The sequence below is a fragment of the Mustela nigripes genome, chromosome 15 (genome assembly GCF_022355385.1).
Source record: "Mustela nigripes isolate SB6536 chromosome 15, MUSNIG.SB6536, whole genome shotgun sequence".
In the NCBI taxonomy this organism is placed as follows: Eukaryota; Metazoa; Chordata; class Mammalia; order Carnivora; family Mustelidae; genus Mustela; species Mustela nigripes.
The window spans coordinates 20365539-20387210 of record NC_081571.1 but is presented as its reverse complement, the minus strand read 5'-3'; the positions used below and the strand labels follow the sequence as shown (position 1 = coordinate 20387210).

General features: G+C 41.7%; 1 protein-coding gene across 1 annotated transcript in view; it reads left to right on the top strand.

Annotated features, from left to right (window-relative positions):
- The window catches only part of LHFPL6 (LHFPL tetraspan subfamily member 6), a 235958-nt gene that overhangs the window by 182549 nt on the left and 31737 nt on the right, over positions 1-21672 (top strand). The gene's annotated exons all lie outside the window — the stretch shown is intronic.

The window sequence follows — 21672 nt, the reverse complement described above, 5'->3', positions numbered from 1 at the left end:
AGCAGAGTATTGGCAACTCAGGAAAAGTATGAGAATGATTTGGCAGTCGAACTCTTGATATACTACTGAGAAACCTAAATTAAAAAAAAAAAAAAATCAGGCTATGCAGGTATATCTGAAAAGCTGAGATTTTCATGCTGCTTATCTTTCTGCTTTAGCACCAGTCTAATAATAATGACCGGAAAGAACAGGCACACGTGGAGAATGCTCCCCATTGCACACCTTACTGAGTCTGACTGCATGAGCCGATGAGGTCATGTTCCCCTTCTGCCTCCAGTCTCCCTGAAACTGAAAGTGATCATGAAACTGATGAATCTCCCCTCTTCAGTGAAGATGGTGAAGTCCTCACTGGTAAAGGAGAAGGAGGAACAAACTGTACTTGTTTTCTTCTTTTCTGGTTTCTCCTTTCATTCTTTTTTTTTTTTTTTTTTTTATTAGAGAAAGTGAGAGTGAGAAAGAGAGAGCAGCAGTAGGAGGTGCAACAGGGAGAGGGAGAAGCAGATCCGCTGCTGAGTGGAGAACCCGATGCGGGGCTCAATCCCAGGACCCTGGGATCATGGCCTGAGCTGAAGGCAGATGATTAACCAACTGAGCCACCCAGGCAGCCCCTCTCCTTTCATTCTTGCTTTTATGAGAGGGCTCACACCAATGACTTTGGCATTTGTGTGCACTTCTCTCAAAGTCCAAATAGATGTTATGAAATTTCCCATATTTGAGAGGACTGTTGGACTTAAAATGCTCAGAGTGTCTGCTGTGATCTTTACAGTTATACTCCACATAGTGGGGAAGCCAGAAGTTAATGTCATAGAGGCTCCATGAAGGAATAATCCAACACAGTTTTCTACCTATTAGTTATAGGACAGAGTGCTAGTTGTTTAAATTACCTTTCCTATAATATTTGTTCCTTGTTCATTACCTTGGTGGGTAAGCTTGAAATGGGTGAAACTGAGACATAATATTGAAAAGGAAGGAATGCAGTTTAGGGTGACCCCGACAGCTGATGCTGACAGGCATTCTGGTGTTTGGAAGGCACAGAAGGGTCTTACTCATGCCAGCCATCCTTACAATAGTCTGAAAAATATTCCTTCTCAGACTATGCTGTCCAGTAGAACTATCTGCAAATGATGAAAATGTCTTATATCTGGACTGTCCAGTACAGTAGCCACCAGCCATGTGTGACTAATGAAGATGTGAAGTGTAGCTAGTATGACCGAAAAGCTGAATTTTAATTTACAGTTGATTGAACTGAGGCCAGTTTTTTTCTTTTACAAGTTAACATGAATAGAAGATACCAATTGAAGCAAAAGGCGTCATGCTGAGGTACACATCATTGCCATTCTGCTTTTTAAGTTTGACTCTAATTCATTCCCATCACTTCAGGACTGCTTTCCTGGGTCAGATGTTAGTTTCTGTATTTCTTTATTTTAACTCTGGAAATCAACATTCTGAGATCACCAGAGCTCCTCCAACCCCTTCGGGTACTGGTAATGATGCAATTTATCTTGCCCAAGATGCAAAAGACAGCATGAGGCGATATTACCTATAACATTTTGACTCAATGAATTTCGCTCTTTTCCACAGCTTGATCGTTATCGAATCCAATCTTTCTAAGACCCCATGCTTCTCCCCTTCCACAAACAAGAGTTAACAATCCCTGCCTTGCCTTCTCAATTTTGTTGTTGTTAGCTGCCAATCAAGATACACCTACATAAATGTTTTTGGTAAGAGTTTAGGAAGAACTTGCACACTTCCCTTCTAATTTTGGCTCCTTCTTAATGGTCACATTTTACTTCTAATTCTAATAAATGATAACTAATATACACTTCTGGATTTAGAACCTTCTGTTTTAACATCCTCCTGCTTAAAGAAGCCAAGCTCAGTTTTTCTTCTGACTCTTTCAGACCATTTTGAACAGAAATGTATATACCGATACCACCTTTGACTGATTTCTTAACTGTCTCAACAAGATGGCTGCAAGCAGTATAGAAATGTCGTTAGTTACAGATTTTAATATAAGCAGCAGACTAAAGCAGATTGAGTGTTAAGCTGTTTTGGCTTGCAAACACTCGTGTTGAAACTTGGAAGCCTTTGGTTGGAATTTTTATAGCATCTGAGAAACGATAGGGTTTTAAAGAACTGGAATTCTTGCACTAATTATTGGCTCAGGGAAAGACTTTGAGTCATAGGACGAGTTGGCTGCACACATGTCCAGTGACTAGAGAAGGCTCAGTGATATGAGAGGCTGGTGGCTCTTGGCTAAATGCCATCAGTCCACACCATCTGAGAGGGCAAACTAGTATCAACAAAACTTCCAGGTTGGTAATATGTAGCCCTTTGCTGAGTGGCCTCAAATATAAGCTAATAAAGATTTAAGTGTCTGACTCCACCCTGTAGGGAAAAGCTTTAGCTCTTAGCAAATTGAGAAATATAGATATTAACATTTCTTATTATGAGAAATTAAAGGTAGAGCCTCCTAGTTCAAGTCCTGAGAACCCAACATCACATAGCACTTTTGTTTTTGTTTTCTTATTACTCGCTTCTTTCTCTAAAGAGCTCAAAAAAATCCACTGATCTTTCTTGAATCTTTGCCTAAGATCCACAAAGGGGCTCAGGAGATAGACTTGCTTATTGAAGAAGCTGCATAAGAAAACAGCTAAGGAGAAACAGCCCTGTTTAAAATAGGGGTTGGGGCTAAAGTTCTTTCTTCAGTTTCCCTGAGTATTTTTCCTCCATGTTCCTAGTCAGGGCATCCTGGGAGGAGAAGCAGGGGAACACAATCTGAAAACTGACCAAAAGAGTTACAAAAGATGTGTGTAGTGATGAGATGTCTGCTGAGATGCCGAGATCCCAACTCCACCCTAAAACACTTTTTATGGCATTGTAATGCCACTTGGCAAGATTATTGCTCCTCTCTCTCTCTACACACACACACACACACACACTCTCATGCACACTGAATCTCCTAAGCCTCAAGATAATCCAAGAGTCCAGGCTTTAAACAAATGGTAATTTCAGAGTAGATTGGGTCTTTCTGAGCAGCCACTCCCATACCCAAAAAAAAAAAAAAAAAAAAAAAAAAAGAGGTGGGGTGGGGGAACAGGGATAATTTTTTTCTACCAACCAGGAGCTGCGGGAAATAGGGTTATATGGAAGCATGAACACAGCTTCAAAATAAAAGTCTGTATTTTGGAACAAGAGAAATCCAACAGTGCTGAGCACAGGAATTAAGAGACTACAAGTGGCCAAGCTTGAGATGAATCAGAGCAAAGGGGGATAAATGAGTGACCTTTCTTTACCTTCTTCATGGATGGCTTGCAAGGATTAATTAAGGAAAAGTCTGTAAATTTCTTTGAGCCCTTCAGAGAAAGAAGCTATTTAAATATCAATTATGATTATGCAGCTTGCATCCCAGACCTTGATCAGGCTTGGTTAACTGAGCCTGATGCATCAGTTGTGCCTTCTCTGGGTTACAGAGATGAGGATCCCTGGCTGACCTGAGTTCTCTGACTCAAGGGTAAGGCAGAGATTTATGGTGTTACATGTGGCGTCAGAGGGCAGTCTGCCTCCTGGGACCTCAGCTCTATGCTTGGAGAAATTGGAGGCCTTTCTTAAGAACTATATACAGTGGGTAGGGGTGAGTATTAAGGGCCTGGAGTTGGTTAGTACCCTGAGAAAAATTTTCTTCTTCTTCTTCTTTTTTTTAATGCATTTTCCTTTATCAACATATTGCCTAAGAGTGTAAAGAAATTAAACAGTGGGACAAGAAAGGATTTCTGTCTGGGCACATTAGCTTCCTAGGACTGCTGTAAGAAAGGATCACCCACTAGATGGTAGAAAGCAACAGAACTTGGTTCCTTTACAGTTCTGGAGGCTGGAAGCCTGAAATCAAGGTGTTGGCTGGTCCCTGCCCCTCCTGAAGGTTCCAGGGAGGAACCCTTCCTTGCTTCCTCCTCACTTCCAGTGGCCCCAGGTCTTCCTGGATTGTGGCAGCTTCACTCCAGTGTCTGCAACCATCTCCATGTGGCTGTCTTCCCTCTGTGACCAGGTGTCTTCTTAGAAGGACCCCAGTGAGATTGGGTTTTAGGGAGCTGGTCTACTCCACTATGATCTCATCTTACTAATTACACCTACAGAGACCCTATTTCCAAACAAGATCACATTCTGAGGTCCTGGGGGTTAGGACGTAAGACGTTGTGGGAAGGGGGACATGATACAGGTAAGGGCAGTTCCAAAAATATTTAGGAACTGAACCTTTCCCTCATGAAAGATCATATGGAAGCCCTGCAGGAGAGCAGGAAGAGCAGCGCCGCCCAGTCTAAGGACAATGGAGCCCAGGGCCCTTCTGTTCACCCCTCCAGCACTCCTGGCCCCTTCCCAGCCATCCCTCCCTCCCCTGTGTGCGCCTGCGCATTGGTAAGACACTAAGGAGCTCCGCCCCCCGCCCCAGGGTTTCGAGGGACACAGCTAGAAAATCTATGGGACTAGATGTGTCAGTGGTTTCCTCTCTCAAGTAAAATCCCATTCCTGTAAAGCAGCAGCTTTCAGGAGCACCCGTTCTAAAAATAGTCCGTTTGCAAAGCTTGTTTGAAAGCGGTTGCATTTTCTTTGTTTATTGATTTTTAATATAAAGGAAATAGAATCTACTCAGAAAGCACACCTCCTCCAGGGTCACCTTAGCGTTGTCACCAGCAGCCAAAAACTCAATACAGATGCGGGTGGATTTCCTTTTCCCCTGAAGATGCACCTAAAACCGTGGCCTGCAGTTCACCCTCCAGAACCTAACGCTCGCCTCTCTGTACAACTTGGGGAAGTAGAAACTCGCCCTTGGAAGGATGGAAAGGGACTGATTTGCAGCTAGTCCCATGTCTGGGGTGGCACCAGGTGCACCAACAGAACCAGTTACTCCCCAGGAGAAGCTCTGACAGAGGCTCGTGCTGCATCCCGCCCCAGTGAGGGAGCCCCTTGGGAATAGTTTGTTGCCCAGGCTCCTGGGAAGAATGCAGACCCACTTATCAGCCTTCGGGAGGCTGCGATCTCCTCGGCAAGGAGAAAGATTGTGTGTTTTGGATAGCAAGATGCTGCTGGAAGAGCAGGCTCTGGGAAAGAATACACAAAACAGCCCAAGGGGAAAGTCCTAACATTAACTCCATAAAAGGAGGCTTTAAATGGTCTCAGCTGATCCATATTTTTAGAAAATTGTTTTGACTCAGCCTGCCTGACTATAATACCATTGCCAGAACCAGCAATGAAAGGGAGATAAACACGGTGTTGTGATTTTTCTTTTTATGCCTCCCTGGAAGCCCTTGGTAGTACAAATCACGCTCGACAGGCTTTGATTAGCACCTGCTCAGTTCCACTAGGGAAAGGAGGCATTTGTCTGAGGCTCTGTGCTCTCTTTGTGAATAAGCTAGAAATTTCAGTGTGGGGGATAGCTCCCCTGGAGGAAGCCTGGTTTAAGCCATCTCTCTCACACCACTGGAGATTGCCCCAAGGGAGGCAGTGGCTGGCAAGAGGGGCAAGGTGGGGCAAGATGGCGTCTAGGGGCCAGCGGTAGAAGTCTGTGTCTGGCTCATAGGGTAGTGCTGGATGATGTACCCTGTGCCAGTCATATCAAATGCTTTCTTTTCTGTGTTAGTAGTGTGGTATCACAGGGGAGAGTTTTGGACAGAGGGGCAAGAAATATTATTGCATTTCTGATTCCTTCACTAACTGTGACTTTGAGCAGGTCACTTCGTCTTTGTGAGTGGAAGTCTGGATTCATTCTTCCAACTGAGTTTCCCATTCCCTGAAAGGGGAGAGGGTGGGAAACTGTGCCCATGTGAAGGCACAAGGTAAACCCCAAATCTCTTTTGGACCATGGATATCTCACACTATTTGGGGGAAAGCAATTTTATACAAATAAATAAATAAGGTTATCTGTGGAGTAGACTGGAAAATCCCTTGCCACTTTATCAAGCAGAAGTAAGGAAGACCTGTTTCAGAGAAGACTTGATTTCAGGTACGACCCCTGACTCCATACGATGTGAAGTTCTCTCCTCTTCCTTAGGAATGTTTTGATGGAAAAGTTTGAGAGGTCATCTGGATGGTCTCTTTCGGTTCTTACATTTGGGAGCTTAATTCACAGTTGTAAGGTCTCTTTGCCACCTAAGTAAAGGCCAACTTCCTTGGCTCGAAATTAACGACCTCTGCAGAGTCCTTGACCCCATCCTAACTGCTTGGCCATCCCTTTCCTCTTCTCCCTAAGTCTCTCAGTTGATTTTCGTCTTCCTCAGACTTGCACCTGCCCATCTTCCCTGTCCTTTTCTTCCTCTGGGATAACTATAACTACTTCCTAGAGTCCCTCTCATCCTGCCAGTAAATTCCAGCCAAAAATTGACTGATTTCAATGGCAAGTATTGCTTTATCTGCTAATATGGCACAAGTACAAGCTTGAAGTGTTGTTACTGTGTTACTTTTCTCCATCTCCAGTGCTACTGTGAACAAATCTTATCTTCAGTTTTTTAAGTTCCTCTAGAGCAAAGAGCGCCATGTTTTGCACAGACCCAAAAGCTGCCAGTTCTGTTCGTGAACAGAGATTAATATTGTTCTCTCCCTGTGTGTGGACTTCCTCTTCGGGTAACTAAATTAGCAGGCTAAGAATGAGAATTCCGGATTCTGTTTTCTGTGAGTTCTATTCTACAAGATGCAGCATTTACCCATGTGGGGGTCTGTTTCCACGTTCATTTTATTAAACCTCTTGGGATAAGCTATTTGAAAAAGATATGAGTGACTTCATTGTGTCTGCTTATGATGGTATTTTAAATACGTTGAGTGTTTTTGTCCCTTGTGAAATACTTTGTAATCATGTTTCAATTTGTGTTTTAAAATATTTTATATTTTCTAAATATCAAAAAGACAAGACAGAACGCGGTACTTTCAAAATAGAATTAAAGAAAAAAACAGTATTAAATTGACTGGAAACAAATTTTCAAGTACTTTCAAAACTTGTTTGGAACTGATCAGTAAATCACAGATGGAAAAGTAAAAAGTTTCAGTTATCCTTGACATTTCAAGAGGGAAAGAAAACAGAAAAGGAAAATCATTATAGCTGTCTCAAAAGAAATTGCTTCCAAATTGTTGTCTGTCAGCTATTCCAGATGGCTTTACTGTTTTTTAGTGGAATTGATGGTATTCTAAAAAGACCTGAGGAAAATAAATGAGGTTTTTCTTTCCTGATACCCCAGAAGGTAGATAAAGGGGGGGAAAAAACCTTTAAAGAAATGTCTGTCTTAAGTCTCTTGGCCACCTGTACCACCTCAATGGCACCCATCAATGATTTTATCGTATATTCATACTCTCCATTTTTTTTTAGTGGTAAAAAAGGTTCTCTGGGGTGCCTGGGTGGTTCAGCCATTAAGCATCTGCCTTCGGCCCAGGTTGTAATCCTAGGGTCCAGGGATCGATCCCCATATCAGGCTCCCTGCTCCACAGGCTCCCTCTCCCCTTGCTTGTGTTCCTTCTCCCACTGTGTCTCTCTCTGACAAATACATAATAAGATCTTTAAAAAAAAAAAAAGAAAAAGATGCTTTAATGAGTATATAAGTAGTGAAAATACCATATATCTAAGCTAGAAAGTTAGTGGAAACCTGTTATAAATGCATTGTAGTCTAGTCCAAAAAACCCACATGTACATATATAATCTGCATATATTATGCCCAAATGACAATATAGGCTACATCTGTAATTATATATGGTTTGTGTACATGCATACATGTGCATATGTAGGCTTGCATATACAGGTGTGTATGTATATAAAATAACCCTTACAGCAGCTGTATGTATGGATTTAATTCTGTTTCACCGATGAGGACCCAGGCTCTCCAAGCCAGAGGGGCATGTGGTCAGATATCAAAGCCGTGCTCTGAATCGCCCTACGACTCTGTTAACAGTGTTTGTGGAATGTGTCCGGTGTTTGGTTCTCACTTTGGCACTGAAACCAGTCGTAAAGACAGAGATTTTAAGTCTAGTCTCTGCTCTGGTAGTTTCTCAAGACAAAACACCTAGACATCTTCAGGCTCTCATTTTTTGTTGCTGTTGTTAGGAAGCTAGCTAGTAATATCTAGAACTCAAAGAGAAAGGGCCGCCTCGCTGCCTGGTAGTCTTGTGTTCCTTACTATGTAAGATTTTCCCTTTATGCTCCCTCCGTTACATTTTCAGAAGTATTTTAAATGCTCTTTGAATTTGCTTGAGCTTCCAGCCTTCAAGCGGCTCAGTGTGGTAGCCTGTACGCTGCAAAGGGGCCTCGTCCCTCTCAATTTGTAAAAAGTCTTTCACTAACTGTTCATTTCAGCACATGTAGATTTTACTACTTTTTAAAAATATGCCTGGCATCTGACTTTTAGTGTTGTCGTGGGGCCCGTGATTGAAGTACTTGAGGACCTTAAAAATAAATAGGAAGATAAATCATTCTTATCCTGACACTTTTTTTTTTTTTTTTTTTAAGGTCAAGTAGAAATAAATGAACAGGGTTTGGAGGCATGGAATCTGTCTGTTTGTGAGCACTTGATGTATTGGTGAAGGAGAGAGGTTTTACTCTGCCTCCTAAGTGTTGTTATGTTAGACCTGAAACAGGATTCTAAAATACACTTACAGGGAAGCCAGAGGAAAAGCCCCCAGGAGCTCATCACTCCTTTGGAGGTGTGTCTACCTGAGTTCTCCACTGTCTTCGGTAGTTTTATGATATTTGGATGTCAGAACTGGGGAGGGTGATATTTCCCTCCAAATACATTGTCCTCCCTGTGGGCTTACCTGAGTGATCTGCAGGGGACCCTACCCTGTCACGCGCAGACCTGTCAAACCACCCTGCCCTGGAGCAGCTGCCATACTCGGGGCAACTCGCGTGCATTTCTTGGGTCACCATGCCATCCCTGAGAGGTACAGTGGGCTTTATCCACATCAGCCAGGAGGGAGACACTGAGGCTCAGAGTAAGTGATCTGACTGAGCCACCTCCAGCCAGGACAGGGTCTGGTTCCACCATTCCTCTTGTTTTCACGGAGCCACTATTGTGGAAATAAGCACAAATGTTGGAGTATTGCCTTCCCCTTCTCTTTCCTCATCATTTCATAAGAGGGAATCTACTTTTATATGTGCTGCACTCTGCCGGGACATTTCAGCTCATCCTCTGGACATCTCTGTAGAGAGCCACTGGTATAGCCATCTTATCAGTGAAAACTCTTGGGGCTCGAGTATAATAGCCTCCCTTGCTCAGTCAGGAACCAGTAAGGACAGTAAGACTCCAGAGCCTTCGTCCCTAACACTTGACCACCTGAGTGTTTATCTTACTGGGGTAACCACAATTCGCCAACATTAAACTGACCAGAGTCTGGGTTGGAACTGACATTGCATTTTCAAAGCCAGGATGAGCTAGGTTAAGTTTGCAGTGTGTGTTGACTTATAACCAGGTTCTCTGTTTGCTTGTTTATTTGTTGTTGAGAGGATATTGTTGGAGCCTCATCTAGACCTCTCAGGACACTTTCATGTTGAAATGTGATCATTGTTCTTTCCTTTGGCTTCTGTAGGGGGAGGATCAGGAGTGATATAGTTTATACAAAACAGCAGTAATCCTTAAGAGAAAACATGTCCATTGAAATCTCTGAGCTGAGTGTCTGGTCTGGGCTGGAACTCTTTATATTGTTGTCATTCTGGGCTTTGTGAGATGTCTTGTGAAGTTCTTAACAGGTATTTTTGGGTCAGACAGGTGAAGCCAGCCAGCCCCGTTTTAGGTTGTAGGGTGGTTGTTAGAGAACTGTGAACAACTTTGAGGTCTTCATTGCTCTAGATTTGCACATCAATCCCTTCTATGCTGATGGGTTCCATTTAGAAGCATCAGGCCATAAGGATGTTGTGTTGTGTCAGCTGTGGCTTTTGAGTCCAGGCTACTGGGCCAATGGAAGAAAGGGGCTGGAGTATGAATAAGGAAAGATGGGTCATATGGACTGATTCTTGAAACCTACCTCCACCCCAAGAAAAGATGGATTGATAGATCAATAGAGGAGTGCAAAAAGGAATAGAAAATCGAGCAGAATTTAAAACATGTTAATCATAGAATCTAGATCATGTATGGGCATTCACTGTATAAAATTTCCAACTTCTTTGTACATCTGATCATTTTCCTAATATCCTGTTGGAGGAGAAAAGAAGGATGCACTGACTCTTAGTGGTAGAGACGTGGTTAGTTTCAGAAGAGATATTTGCCGGGACAGCATGAGCAAGCAGTAAGGCTGATCCTCTGCTCTTGATCGGTGTTTTTGTTTATCTATTTACCTGCTGGATGAACACCTCGAGCATCTGAAACCAGAAGCTCCAACAGAATGAAGTGTTTGCAATTCTAAGACAGCAGGTCCCGTGGTACAATATCAATATTGATACATATCTTATGTCAAGTACAGAACTGGGCACTTTTATTAAGTCATTTATTTCTAATAAAAATGCTAAAGATATGGGTACCACAAGGTCTGTTTTATCGATGAAACTCTGAGTTCAGAGAATTCAAAGGCATGCTGCTTGAGGTCACACATCTGGCTGGAGGTGTCAGGATTTGCACCTGACCGATCAGCATCAAAGCCTGCTCTGTACCCACTCGGTCCTCAGGGCCCACAGTGTGGCCCCATGTCTGTCCCACCACGAGCTGCTTGCAATCACAGGGATCCAGCCCCACCCCAGATCTATCGACCTTTTGAACAAGCGCCCCAGCTGTTTTGTGTGCAGCTCAGTCTGCAAACACTCAACTGAACCACAGGACTCTGGAAATCAGGACCGTGTCTTTATTCCTCTCCTGCCCTAACACCACGGAACACCTTAGAGTCAGAGAAAATTAGCATTTTTGTGTGTTTCAGAGGTGTTGCTACAGCACGGAGCATTGTTTGCTCCCTTCTCGCAATGTCAGAGTGAAGACAGTGAACCAAAGCAGAGAAGGAGGAGGCAGGTATGCTGAGGCCGGGACCCAGCCCTTCCTCAGGCTATCCACTTGAGGAAGCTCAAATCTTCCCGCCTGTCTGTGACTCCATTCCTTCATCTACTAAATGGGACACTGGTACTGGCTCTAACTATCTCATGGGAAGGCCGGAAGTGACTTTAAAAGTAAAACGCAACAAAGATCAAAACAGAATGGAACAGGCAAAAGTATTTTTAGCCTTGGTAGTAATATATCAACTCCTTGCCTAAATGTGACAGTTATTGGACTATTTCAATGTTCCTACTGAGGTTCACATGGCTGATAGGACTTTTGGGGCAAGTGATCATGGCTCACTATTCCAGGATGTCCTTGCTCTAACCCTCCCTGCCTTCTGTCTAAGAAGAGTATGTTCTCTGAGAGTGGAGGACTTGAGGAATATTGGCTTAGAGCTCATTTAGTCTTTGCAACAACTCCAAGAGATTGATATTATTCCCATTTTACAGATAAGGAAAACTGAACCCAAAAGAAGTGAAATGGTGGAACCGGAATTCCTTAACTACTAGGGTTAGGAAGACCATTGCTTTTAGGCTCATGTAATTTACCAGAAATCTGTCACATAGAAATGGCAATATGTCCCCTCAAATTTCATTGTCTGAAACAACTTGTTTTCTACCAGTGATTGCCTAGGACTCTAGAAAGAGCAACCATGACAAGTCACTCATGGCTGAAATTAGCTTGTGAGGTTTCTGATCTGAGCAAAGAAGCAGGTATTCTGATGTATGTCTTTCATGTCTTCTGACCCATGAATTGGAAAAGGAGAAAAAATAAGAACCGAGGAGCCATTTTGAAAGCATTGCAAGAAAATCTAAGTATGTTCTCTTCTGCAGGATGTTTTCAGCAAAGAAAAATTCTCATTGTCATTTTTAAAAAGTTTTGATGGTTGAGAAATGATCGTATTTCTATTTTATATTTTTAGGGCTGTGATACGGTATGGTTTTTTTTGGCTCAACTTCTGATGATAAAGAATCCACTTTTCATCTTTATGCCTCGATGTGTTCTTTATGGACAGAACTCTTTGTGTCATAGAGTTCACATCCTGGTTCTCCCTCCCTGGCGCCCGGGGAAGGGGGAAACTGTAGGGCTCGCAAGAGCCCTTGCCTTTACATACAGACAGCAGTAGAGTCAATCCTGGAGAAAACTTGTAATCCTCCTTGATCTTCTGCCCTGTTCTTCCTTTTCCATTTGTATGCAGGACTCCGTACATGTGTGGAGATGGGAGGTGAGCCCAGAGCTGGGACCATAAACACTCGGGCATTTGGGAGGCATTAGAAGGTAGAGTTTAGCAATATTGGCTTAGAGCTCAGACAGATCTGTGTATAAATCTCTGCATCTAACCCTTAGTAGCCCAATGAACATGAAACTGCTTCTCTGAGCCTCAGTCCCCTCTTTTGCTAACTGAGTGCATTGATATATTTCATATGATCTATTCTATAAAGATGATATAATTATGCTGAAGCTTTTGTACATACTAAATAAATCATATTACTGCTATTTAACATTGAACGAATATCATGAACCAGTGAATTAAATGCAAGTAAACATATGGTAGAGTTTTTGGCTTTCTAGGAGGTGTAATATTTGAGAATAACTACAACAAGGTATTATGGCCCAGATAAATGGCATAGAGTACACCCCAGTAGGAGCTCATGGCTTTGGGGGTGTGATAAAATCTGTAGCTCCCTGTTAGGGCAGTCAGGGCAGCCTTCATGTTGAGGCTTCTAGACCTTAACAGCTAGTATTTTCATGGTGAAGCCTGAGCATAAAGTAAGGAGTGAGAGTATCCCAGAGGGAAGGGATTCAACTTTCAGAGATGAGACAATTCAAGACATATTCAAAGAATTGAATAGCCCCCAGGCACAAACGCCTTTTGGACTGGTCAGGGCCACTGAGCCACAAAATGGGAACCACATTGACTTGGCGCTGTGCCAGCTGCCCAGTTCAGTGCCGGCAAATCTTTCAATGATTTGAGATGTGAGAAGTGCAGACTTGCTGGTGAGAAGCCCTGTTTAGTAAAATATGATGTTGGTGAAATCCAGCACGGCTGTGGCCGAACTCAGGTAACAGGTGGCAAGTGTGTGATCTTGGAGTGGCCTGAGGTCCAAGCAAGCATTGAGATCATGATAGGTGGAAAAGAGCTCTGGCTGGAAATGAGGAGCCCTAGGATAGATCTAGGTTCTGTACCTTTGGACAAGCCTCTTTCATCCTCTATACCTCGGTGTCCAGAAAGCACTTTGAAGATAGGTGTGATTTCTAAGCCTGTATAAGCCTCCTTCTTATAGAATACTTAAGTGCAGCTGACTCTTGAACAAGACAGGTTTGAACTTCATGGGTCCATTTATACATGGACTTTTTCCCATAAATACAGTGCAGCATTCTACACGTATTTTCTTTTCCTTATAATTTTCTTAGTAACTTATTTTTCTCTACCTTAGACTATAGGAATACAGTCTATAATACTTATAACACATAATTGTTTATGTTATCTGTAAGACTTTTGGTAAACAGTAGGCTGTTAGTAGTTAAGTTTTGGGGAAGTCGGAAGTTTATACGCAAATTTTTTACTGCACGTGGGTCAGTGCCCTGGACCCCTATGTTGTTTAAGGTCAACTGTAGCTTCCTCCTGGTGGTGCTTTCAAGGTCTGAAGAGTTGTAATACTGGTCCTTGCTCTTATTTCCTCCCTGCCAGTGGATTTGTTTTGTAAAGGGACCGTTATCTAAGGGGTGAGAATGGATGAGAATTGTGTACATAAATTAGCATATGGAGACTTGGAAATGTGCCAACGTCATCCAAAGAGAAATCCAGATAACCGGCTCCAAGACTGAGCAGCTTGCATGAGAAGAGTAAAGGAAACAATTTCCTTCTGTGCTTGCCACAGAAAAGAAGATGAAGGAACTGGAGGATGGATAAAAGTATCCACAACACATAAAAAGATAAAATGATGGGAAACACTGGTGTGACCACTGAAGGGGCAATCAGTGGGAAAAGTCACAGTATTTAAAAAAAACAAAAAACAAAAAACAAAAAAACAAAAGCCCTGTGGAAAAAAAAAATGGAGCAATAGTCAATGGAAAAAAAGTGAGATCACATTAAAACTTTCAAGAGTGCCTGGAAAAAATAAGGCTTTATGAGTCTAACATGAGGACTCTATTCTTACCACCTGTGGGGAGTAATTGGCATTGGCTGAGTGGAGGTTTGTTTTGCCTTCTTGGCAGGAGACGAATTGTTATGTTAATATTCCTCTGGCTAAGTGTTAAATACCGACTTTGAATAGAAAGAGTTTTGCAGAAGGGAAAATTCCCAGCATCTGGTTCCTACTTTGACCACTGGGCTCTTTACAAAACTGCAGACTTCACACTTGAATTCTAAGAAATAATTAGTATCATGGCAGATATTTCCAGCATTGTGTGAAAGCGAATAGAGTTTCCACTAGAGACTCCCCCAAGGGTGGTTCATGGGCAGGCAGAATTTTAGGTACGATTTAGGTACAAGAATCCATTTGGGGAGAAAGGTAGATGTCTTTTATAAAACAACATCAAGGCACAACACCAAGTGCTCTGCTCGTGTCTTTCCATTTATCTGTGCTGTCTCTTCTCCATTAACAGTGACTTCTCCTTAGATGTCATTCCATCAACCTGGCTTTTTAACTATTGTAATTGTCTTGAACAAGGGTGAGACCAATACCCTAGGGCATTCAGTTTGGAGTGGCATCATAATCCAAAAAAAAAAAAAAAAAAAATTTTTTTTGGGAATTATTGAGTCATTTCTTGGATTATTATTTCCATTCTTTTGGGGAAGCAACATTTCTCTAAAAATCTAAGACCTCCCACAAACTGATCTTCATGAGCTCTTGCCCCTGGATAGCGGATGTCAGCTAGGTGCCAGATGAAAAGTAAAAGTTTGAGCTAATGTACACAAATTTGTGATTTACGCAAATTTGTGATGACTCCTTAGGATTGCAAAAATAGATTGCTTCTTAATTACAAATGAGCCTGTAGCTGCAAATGATCTCAGAGTTTCTCCACCACCGCCCCCCACCTCTGCTACCAGCTTCCTGAGGTTGTTGCCTTGCTTTGCACTGTCGTTCCTCCCTTCTCCTCCTCTCGGCCCAGATTTCCCCAAAATGTGATAATGTGACTATTTTTTTCATGACCTCTTTTATGGCAGTGACAAAGAAATGTGGTTAAAATACCACATAATTAAGCCCCTGAACTTTATAAACCACCAGATTTATAAATCTAATAAAGAAAATCCATGTAGATGGTATAAAAGTTTGTGAACCAGAGATTCTCATTGAGCCGTATGCTCTCCAGGAGTGAATTAGGCAACTAGAGCTATTAAAACCTATTAGGTCACTAAGATATCCTTTAGGCAACCCCTCAAGCTCCAGAATATTCTCCGAGCCCCATTTCCATAGGCAGTATAACAACTAAGAGGTGTCTAGTTCAGAGATTTTCAAACTACACTTCCATGAAACATTGATTTCTACAACATGGTCTAAGGCTTAACACGGCTGAAACTGAAAAATGACAGTTTCTTCCATTAAAAAGATGTTCTTGGGGTGGGTCCAAGAGGGCAGCCTGGTAAGACCCTGATCTCACTTCCTTCCTTATACCAAATCTACACTGACATATGGAGCAATTCCTCCTCAAGAAGAACTGAAGGCTGATGGAACAGCTTCTGCACAACAAATGATAGAGAGACCACATATAGAAGAGTAGGAGAGACAGAGACACTGCAATGACAGAAACCCTACCCCTGACTCAGTGACCTGCAGAGTCACTGAGGGATAATATTACTGAGGGGCCCATAAGCAGACTCTCCTACCTTGGGGCACAGCAAAAAATGGTTTAAAGGGCAACCAGACTCTAAGTGAAGGAAATCCATTTACTAGCCTTACATCATCCACTGAACCAGTAGGGACTGCTGGAACTCTTCCGGGGTTGGAGGACCAGTGAGACAATTTTTCATATCTCCTCTTCAGCTTGATCATGTGGGCAGAAGTAGGGTCCAGGCACTCTAGCTGGCCTGCTAGTCTTTCATATCCTGGGCCCCTGGGGCACATCAGCTCTAGACATTCCTCCAAGGTGGCCCTGGTGTGACATGCCATAGGCCCCCACTCCCATACTCACCCCATCTTCAGCCATCCTATCAAGGTGGCCCTGGTGCTCTTTCCAGCTCTAGCTAGCCTCCTGTCACAGGAATCCTACTGTCTCACCCTGGGATCTCTTCCCCACCGGCCTGTGCCTGTTCCCTCTCCAGCCAGCTTACCAATGCCACCAGGCACACGCAGTCTACACAGAGATTGTTTCTATACAAGTCCACTCCTTCAAGACTGGGAGAAGTAGTTGTTTTGCCTGATTCATAGAAACGAACACAGAAGGTCAAACAAAATGAGACAAGGAAGTATGTGCCAAACAAAAGAACAAGATAAAACCACAGAATCAAACCCTCACAAAATGGAGATAAATAATTTACCTGATAAAGAGTTCAAAGTAATGGTCATAAAGACAGGTAACAAACTAGGGAAAAGAATTGAGGAACTCAGTGAGAACTTCAACAAGGGATTAGGAAATGTAAGAAAGAGCCAGTCAAAGCTGGAGAACACAGTAACTGAAATGAAAAATATATGAGAGAGAATCAACAGCAGATTAGATGATACAGAAGAATGGATTCACAATTTGAGAGACAGAAGAGTGGAAATCATTCAGTCAGCCCAAAGAACAGAAAAAGAGAGAGAGGGAGAGAGTTTTAAAAAATGAGAATTGTTTGAGAGACCTCTTGGGACAATATCAAGTATACTAACATTTGCATCAATGGGATCCCCAGAGGACAAGAAAGAGAAAGGATCAGAAAACATATTTGAAGAACTAATGGCTAAGAATTCCCTTAACCAGGAAATAGACATCCAGGTCCAGGAGATGCAGAGAGTCCAAAATAAGATGAATCCAGAGAGATCCACACAAAGGTGTTCAGAATTGAAGGAAAGATAAAGTATTAATATTGTTAAAGTATCCTACTACACAATGCGATCTACAGATTCACTGCAATCCCCATCAAAATACCAGTGGCATTTTTCATAGAACTAGAACAAAGAATCCTAAAATGTGCATGGAACCACAAAAGATACCAAATAGCCAAAGCAGTCTTGAGAAGGAAGAACAAAGCTGGAGGTACCACACTTTCTGATTTCAAACTATACTACAAAGCTGTTGTAATCTAAATAGTATGGTTCTGGCATGAAAATGGACACATAGATCAATAGAATAGAATAGAGAGACCAGAAATAAGTTCATGAATATATGGTTAACTAACCTATGACAAAGGTGGCAAGAACATACAGTCTCTTCAATAACTCGTGTTGGAAAACTGGCCAGCTACATGCAAAAGAATGAAACCAGATCACCATCTTACACTATATACAAAAATAAACTCAAAATGGATTACAGCCTTGAATATAAGACCTGAAACCATAAAATTTCTAGAAGGAAACATAGATAGTAAGCTTTTTGACATTGATGTTAACAATATTTGGGGGGACTAGTCTCCTCAAGCAAGAACAACTAAAACTAAAATAAGCAAATGGGATTTTATCAAACTAAAAAGCTTCTACACAGTAAAGGAAACAGTCAACAAAATGAAAAGGCAGCCTATGGCATTGGAGAATATATTTGCAAATGATATATCCAATATATCATTGGGGTTAATAGGGGGTTAATATCCAAAAACATATAAAGAATTTATATATCTTAATATAAAACAAAACAAAAGAAAAGCAAACAATCCAATTGAAAAAAGGCCAGAAGACTTGCAAAGATATTTTTTCTAAGAACAGATATAGATGGCCAACAGGCACATGAAAAGATGTCAGCTAATCACCAGGGAAATACAAACTTAAAACACAATGAGACATCACCTCACACCAGTCAGATTTGCTGTTATCAATAGGACAAAAAAATAATAAATATCGGCAAGGAGGTGGAGAAAACAGAACCATTGTGTGCTGTCAGTGGGAATAGCCATTATGGAAAATTGTATGAAGTTCTCAAAACATTAAAAATAGAACTATCCTATAATCTAGCAATTCCATTTCTGGGTATTCATCTGAAGAAAATGAAAACATGAATTCAAAATGATATATGTATATATGTATATATATATATATATAATATCTATAATGGAATATTACTCAGCCATGAAAAAGAATGAAATCCATTTGCAACAATATAGGTGGAACTAAAGGTTATTGTGCTAAGTGAAATAAGTCAGAGAAAGACAAATATCATATGATTTTACTTATAAGTGGAATAAAAAAAAAGACAAATGAACAAACAAAATAACACAGAAACAGACTCACAGATCTAGGAAACAGACTGCTGATTACTAGGGAGGAGGGGAATGGGATGGGAAAAATAAGCAAAGGGGATTATGAGGTACAACCGTTCAGTTATACAATAAGTCAGTCATGAGAATGTAATGTACAGCATAGAGAATATAGTCAGTAATATTGTAACAACTATGGGGACAGATAGTAACTAGATTTATCATGAGGAATATATCATAACATATAAAAAAATCAAATCACTATTATGTACGCCGGAAACTAGTAGGATATTGTACGTCAGTAATACTTTCAAAAGATGTTCTTATTTTTATGTTTAATTATCTCTAACTTTACTTCACAATATAGTACTTTGGTATGGGCAGTAAAATGCTAGTTGACTACAGCTGACAAACTAGGGACAGTTGGTGAACATTGAATGATTCACTTCAGAAAACCGTACTCCAGGAAAGGTTAATTAGCACAAATTCCCTAACTACAGACCACACCACAGAGGGTTAACATGAAACATTCTAATATCAGTCTATACTTGCTGAGGTTTAGTAACCAGCTGTATTGTTAGATTAGGGAGAATTTTGCATTGAGAAGATGGGATACTGTACCAATTATAGGGTAGGAGAGAAAGACACGTATCAGCACGGGTCAGGCATGTCCCAGCCAGAGTCTGACCAGTGAAAGAAACCATGACAGGTATTTCAAGTTAAAGTTTCAAAGACTTATTAGGTCTGGAGAAGTGAAGGGCAGAGAAGAATTCAGGAAATCAGGAAATATAAGGATAGAAGGAAACTACAGGTGAGATTTGCTCTGAGTGGGTGCCACTGAGGAGGAGGCTGCTTAGAAGCCACGCTCACAATCTCATCCACAGTCTGCAAAAAGGCACGCCCCTGGTTGCAGCTGCCAATGGGAAACTGATTGATTTCTCTCTTTTACCTTCTGGTTCCCACAGGAGAGCTTCTCATTGACAGACAGGAACTAGAATTTCTGCCGGGGAAGGATTTGAAATATCTCACTTCTAGCCCCATCTAGAAAGGGAGAATCTAAAAGAGCAGGGATGATTTTTATTAACAAGCAGTATCAAGCTTAGGGTTTAAGAATCTGCCCCACGGAGAATCCTCCTGGAGTAGTGTCTTGAGTTGAGAATAGTTTTCTGCAGCAGCCCTTTCTGCAGCAGTGAAAATGGTCTATCTTTTCCCTGTCCACTATGGTAGCCAACAGCACCATGTGGCTATCCGGCCCTTGAGGTGTGGCCGGTGCCATTGAAGAGATGAATTTTTTGTTTAATTTCAATAAACTTAAATTTAAGTTTGCTATATGGAGCTCAGGGCCACTGTGTTGGGCAGGTCTAAACTCTGGTCTCGTGCCTCCTTTCCCATTTCTTTAAATGGAAGGCACTGTCTGGAGTGTCCTGAACCTGCTGGTTGAACATTTGTTTTATTTATTGTATGTAGATGGCACTTGTTAGAATGTGTGATGAATCTGGGGTGGAGGGTTTCACTGAATTTACAGAATTGGTCATCTGCCTGCTTTCCGTGCCAGGTAAGTAATAAACATCCTTGTATATTGGGCTGAATTTAGTCTAAAACTTGCTTTCTCCATAACTTATAACAGTAGAAAGAAAGGGGGAGGCCACCAGTGTTTACCTGCAGAATCTAAAATTGCACCCGCCAATTAGACGGATGAGTTTGTAACATACATTTTTCTCCCAGAAATGTATCTGGGTTCTTTCACTGTGAGTGCTAGTTAGCAGAGGACAAAACAAAAGCTATATAAATATTAATGTAAGAATCCAGATAAAGTAGTTGCCCTCACCTAACATTTTTTTTTTCATGTGAGCTATGCGCATGGTATTTTTTTTTTAAAAATCATAGACATAACACAAATTTCTTATGTGTGAAATTGTTCCTTATTTATACAGTTGAATCTACATTTCATAGTGTCACAAGGACACCCCAACATTCTACAAAAGAATCCTGACTGCTAAGTGTTCTACCACTTAGAAAACCACAGGTCAATGTGCTTCATATATAATCTCCTTTCTGTTTAGTTTCTCAAAATGCCTGGCATCATACTGGACCAAAACAGCCATTTTTGTGAGTACATGACACATTTTCCTGCCATCTGAAAAGGACATTAGCAAACGAGACTATTTAATCATTTGTTTGTGTATCAGACAAAGAGAAAACTGGTGGTTTAAATGTGACTATTTTTCATTTTTCTTACATTCGAAAATTTTCTTTTTCCACGTTTGTCACCATTAAAATACTGCTCGCGAGTTCTCAAAAAGTGGTGTTACTTACTAATTTAAGAATTGAGTATCATAGCAGTGAGACCACATTATTTATTAAACCTTCATGGAATTCAATTTGCATAAACCTTGGCCTCCTCATTATCTCTTTACCTGACAGAGGATAACACTAGTTTCTACTTGTCTTCAGAATACTATAAATTCTGTCCTAAGGGGAAGAGCCTAAGGAAACCAGTCACTGGGGGCATTTGCTCAGTCAGCAAAATCTCATACAGTTGTTTTCTGGGTTATTCTTCAGCCTCGACACAATTCATATTTATCTAGTTGCGTAGACAGCATCCTGGAATTCGTGGTTTGCACTTTCAATGATTCTTTGTAGGCATCCGCTCGCATCACAGAGCCTCACTCACCGAGCATTAAATGGTTGTTTTACTGTTGACCAGGGACGGTCAGATTGGAGGGAGGTGCACCAGGGTGAGAAATTTATGTTAGTTCATGAGGGATGTCTCTCCACACAGCTCAGCATCTAGCTTGGCAAGGGATTGGAAAGCAGTCCCTCCTGTGCCCATAAAGAAAGAGACTACTTATGTGTGGGAACTAAGATTGCCAAGAGTCAGGCACCAGGGGCAAGAGTTCTGGAGAAGCAAAAGGGCAACAGAAGGGGACTCAATACAAAAATACTGAAAGTCTCTTCTAGAGGCACTTGAGGACCGGTCCTTCTGCCTCGACGTTACCCCCCCTGGTGGACTTTTTCCTCAATTCCGGGGGTCTCTCATTTAGCCCCGTATAACCCGCATTCTCTTGGGCTGAGCTGCTGTTCTCACCCATCGGACTGAGTGTGTGTGTGTGTGTGGAGGGGGGGGGTCCTAGGGGCTCAGCACCCTTGTGGGACTTCAGGATGACGGTGCTCGTTCATTGACACCACAAGGTGTTACTCTCTGATTAGCCCTCAGATTCTGGGGGTGAGGGCTTCAGCCTCATTCAGCTTCTTGTCGACCCACATTAGGCTTTGACACAGAAGACACAGAAGACGCCAAGCAAAAGCTGTCTGGTCAGAGCATGCTGCCATGATGACTTCCTATCAAAGTAAACC